The sequence below is a fragment of the Triticum dicoccoides genome, chromosome 7B, assembly GCF_002162155.2.
Source record: "Triticum dicoccoides isolate Atlit2015 ecotype Zavitan chromosome 7B, WEW_v2.0, whole genome shotgun sequence".
NCBI classification, from domain to species: domain Eukaryota; kingdom Viridiplantae; phylum Streptophyta; class Magnoliopsida; order Poales; family Poaceae; genus Triticum; species Triticum dicoccoides.
Window position 1 is genome coordinate 776,548,670 of NC_041393.1, and position 5,303 is coordinate 776,553,972.

Genomic DNA, 5,303 nt, shown 5'->3' on the forward strand with positions numbered 1-5,303 from the left:
GGGGGGGTTCGATAATGCACTTCAGGTGTTCGGTGAATTGCCATCTTTTCAAGGCTTCCATTCTAACAGAAGGAAATTTACCCGGAATATTTAACTACTCTTTAGTTCAATCATCGGGTACTACCATAAAACTAAAAAAGAATATCACTGTTTCTGGGTAGCAATGCAAATATGAATATTCTTTGCCAAAAAAACTTAACTACACTAAAAATAACACTACATATTACAAACTAAGCAACATATCTACACGAATTTCTCTATTTGAAAAGTTTGTTTGCACAACGTGTACATGAAACTTTCATTTCTTTCTTGAGGGCAGCCTACATTTTTATTAGCTAATGTGGAGCATATTTTCCCCTTTGATCATGATTTTTACTGCAAGATGGCTATTTACATGTATACTCTTATCGACAAATATGATGCATCTCACAATCAGTCTGCCTGCAAGATGATTGATGTGGTGTTTGGACAAACAAACTCTATGCATTTGTCCACTTGAGATTATTTTTGGGAATAACTGATATGTTCTCAACATAATTTTGAATGGAACCATGGCATGACAAGTTGATCTATTACTAAACTTTGGCTATGCACAAAAAGAAGACTTTGACATTTAAGTGTAAATATTAAATATGGGAGATAATTTATTTTTTGAGATTTGGGACATAATTTGTTAGTAATGCATGTTAGGTCAACAAGTTGTGGTGTAGAATGTTGTACGATTGAAGCACCAGAACTGGTAAACCAAACAATAAGGTTATTCTTAGTGTGGTCAGTTGATTTCTCCATTAGAAAGGAGCTAATCTACTAGGCTTTTCTTCATGACGCCTTGAGGTTTACAACTGCTTCCCCCATGGTGTGTTGTCTGCATTCTAATTAGTTTGTGATTTTTTACTATTTTGTAATTTCAAGTAATTGATCTCACCCATTATCTTTTTTTACTCTTTCATGATTTTCAAGTAACCATAAATTTCCTGCCTTCCCCTACCATACTCAAATCAAATTAAACCTTACCAAAATCGCAACACATGGACAATTAGTGAGTATATCACTATGGATTGTCATGATCTATTGAAAATGTATGTCACTATGGATTCTATAATATGAGTTCACATATAAGAATTTCAAATCATAAAGTAATAGACGGCTAAGATGTTGTGATCCAACTCCAAGAACCATCAATGGAGAGGTTTGATGCATATTCTTTGTTTATAGAAATTGCTAGATTTATACTCGAAATAAAATTAGCATTAGTTCTTTGTATCGGAGTTGATTTTTTTTAAATGTAACAATAATAAGAAACAATAGAAACAAACACATTTAAACTTTAAATTTTTATACACTCATTTCATCTGAGAGACTCATTCCTAAATTATAACAAATGAGTAGAAGCAGTTGCCTGCGAGCCACTTTGCTAGTTCATCAAAAAAGCACATACCATTGTGTTGTAGTTCCAAACACGAAGACTCCCAACATGATTTGTCGTCATAAACCTGCATATATTTACTCCATATATTTTTGTCAACCTAAAATACATCCCATATATATTTACCCACAATAAAAAGCATACTACTTATAGCGTGCAATGAAGGTATGTGCAAGGGGAATTAGTTAGATAGAACACACACACACAGACACACACACACACACACACACACACTCACCATGGCTCTGTTGGATGCACATCTATGGACAAAACTTCTCGTGCTTCAGGCATGGTTATGATCTGAAAGATATATAGAGGGCAACACTCAACAAAAAAAGTGAGAAAGAAGAGAAAATAACCTCAACCATATGTCGAGTTGGCTGCTAGCAGATCCCATCCAGTGCAAAGAAATTAAGAAAACAATAATTCAACGACATGTAGGTCAAACAATCAATTAAACAACGAGCGATAAAATGACTTTAATTAATTCCTTTCATCAAGCCACTGACTAGATAGGTTGTTGACCTTAGAGGATGACGATGTCCCTTCATCAACTAGAGCTGGTCCATCACCACTGGATATAACCTTCAGCGTTACCACTTGCATCTCTTCGTCGACCGTCTCAAAGAAGGTATTGTACTCAATGATAGAGTGATCTTTGTCAACATCAAGGAGGTCATATCTGCCCAACACGACGCTGTACAATGTGAAGAAGTTGTCTGTGCTATCTAATGACTTCACCAACAACGGTGCAGGTTGTTGCTTATTGGGCATTGTGACAGTGAGGGTGTAGGCACACCTTGGCGGCACGGCACCATAGAGCGGCTTCTTTGTCAAGTACATCTTGGGGCGGTTGGCTACAAGCATGAACGCAACAGGTCGTTTCCCTTGTTGTCTAGCCGCACCGAGCAGGAAATCATGGCCTTTTTCTTTATGAATGGGAGGAAGCAGAGCTCCAAGGGGAGGACATCAAGAAATGGCTCACTATGCATCAAGGTTTCTGTTTTGTTCAACGTATTTATGATATTAATGATGGTCGGTCTTTTGTGTCTATCGGCCTCCACGCACATCACTGCTATTTCCAGGCATTTCTTAACTTGTCGACAATATTCTTCGACTGACGTGACATCCACTGTTTCCTGTAGTCTCTTCCTCCAATTCACACATGCCTACGAAATTGGAACAAATACCACAAAAAATCAATGTAAAATACCCATGGAATTTTGTTATTACAAGAAATGACCATGGGTATATAGTGCAAAATATTCAAAAGAAAGAAGAAGAAAATCATACAGGATCAAAGAACTCCTTGGAAGATATATCAAGGCTACCCAAACTATACCTATTCCCGGTCATCACCTCTATGATTACCACACCCAAGCTATATATGTCATACCATTTTGTTCTTATTTGTTCCTGAACAAATTCTGGCGGCATATATTCTCTGCATGAATTGATATCAGAAATATTAAAGATACAACTAGGATAAATAAAATTCTAATTTGAGATACTAATTTTCTAAAATTCAAATTATCTTACAGTGATCCAACTTTGGCCTCCGGCAGCATTCTTAAGAAAGTATCAGAGTCATAGATGACGCCATCTATTTTTGGCTGCATATTCTCATCCAGCAATATATTGCTAGGCTTTAGATTGAAGTGGTAAATAGGATAATGATACCCATGATGTAGGTTCATCAAACCCATGCAAGTGCCCTTGATTATTCTGTAGCGTGTGTGCCAATCCAGCCCTGAATGAATATCTATCAAAAGGAGACAAGATACAGTTATTCAAAAAATGCTTAAAGTGTTATTTTATCTATCCATTTATATTATAAAAGTGATAGCCGATGAACAAGTAGGATTTAGAAGTGTAAAGTCCTGATATATGAACGGCTAAGATTCATAAGTCAATGCAGCAATTGCTTTTTGTAAGGAAACAAAATGTCCATGGATTTAACTGACACGAAGCTATTCTAATTCAATCAGCACTCAGTGTCAATAAATGTTTCAGGAGAGTAGGACTCATTATCCGTATCGATACTACCAATACAACCGACTTAAAAGTAGTAATATTCAATCCCGATTGAACAAAAGCTATTAAATGACATATACATCCAAGCTTATCTGTCGGCTTAGATGTTGTTATTGTGCAATTTTTTCTTTGGGGTAAAGTTGGTTACACGTTCTATCACCGTGCACTGCAAAATTATTAGTAGCTGGTTTGATTCTGATTTTTAAGGTAATCAGGATAGATGTTGTCATGTAGATATATGCAACATATTATCATGCCATATTACCATAGGCTCTATTTATAAGGTAGTTGGCGGTTAGTAAATGAGTTCATGATGCGTTGAGGCGATGAAGAAGTAGTAGATTAGAATAAGATAATAAAATGCTAAATGCAAAGGACTACATAATGTATGTGTATACCAATGATTAAGTAGAACCTGTAGGTTGAGACTAACATGTTATGTCACGAAAAGAGCATATCTTTATGAGAAAAGCAAAAGCGATGGTGAGGCTGCCACAATCTACTAAAGGTTATGATCAATAAATTACAATTTCACGCAAAAAATACAACAAATAAAAAATTGCAAAACGAAGTGACTGAAACTCACAAAAAGTGCCCAAACTTGACACAAGCTACTACCAATACAAAAAGTTTTAAGAGAATAGTATACAATTTTGATTTAACAAGCTTTTAAATGACATATATGTGAAATCTTATCCTTCGCCTCAGTTATTGCCATTGTGCAATGTTTTCTTTCTGGTAAATCTGGTTACATGTTTTATTGTTGTGTATTGCAAATTTGGTGGTGCATCCATTTTTTTCATGCTATTTTTCAGCTAATCAGGATAGATGTTGCCATGTAGATATATGAAGCCTACTATCGGGCTAGGTGACCATACACGTGATGCATAAGTTATTTGACAGTTACTAACAGAGTTCATGGTGTGAGGAGGCAACAAAGAAGTAATAGATTAGAAACAAGCTAGTAATATTGTTAATGCACAAATACTACATACCGTACATATATGGCCCTAGTTAAGCAGATCTATAGGCTTAAACTAACATGTGATGTACGAAAGAGAGCATATCTATACGAAGAAAGCAAAGAGTGGCGGCGAAAATGCAACAATCAAAGGTAGGGGTCAATAAATTGCAATTACACACGAAAAACATAATAGCAACTAAAAAATAGCAAAATAAAATGACGGAAACTCACAAAATGTGGCTAAACTTGACCCAAGTTACTCGAATTTTACATAATGTAGATCAACATCATTAAATAGAAAATTGATTGAAACTTCAAAAAATTCGAGGTATCAGTGTTTTCGCGTTTTTGATTTTTCATTCCAAGTTCACTATGCAAATAGTAAAATTATCCAATAATTTATTCCTAAATTAGTAGATAGATTTATACACGTGCTTTAACCAAAAGCCGAATGTGACATGAAAATAAATTTAGGACCAACTTTGACGTCAAAGACAACCATTTGATCGATTTACGGAATGCTACATGGATTTGAAGTGTCAACTAATAAAACAATGCATCATTCCCAAGCTAGTAAATTGGCCAATATCTATTTTTTTAATTTAAGATGATGAAAAACAACATGGACACGATGAAAAACTTGACCAAAGTGATTGAGAAAGAACATTTTAGCAAAGTTTGATGAATATATGCTTTATTGCATTGTCCTAAATATGCAAGTGACAAAGTAAAATAGAGTAGGACCAATATTTTGAAACATTGAGGCATGATATTGCAATAATAGGAAAACACACATATAGTACACCCCGGTGATAATCCTCGTGTAGGGCGGGACCATGAGATCCAGGTGAAAATCCTCAAAGTTTAGGTTTATTGTTG

General features: G+C 35.3%; 1 pseudogene; it reads right to left on the reverse strand.

The window, feature by feature from the left end:
* LOC119339809 overlaps positions 1 to 5,303 on the reverse strand; it is a 19,327-nt pseudogene that overhangs the window by 3,475 nt on the left and 10,549 nt on the right.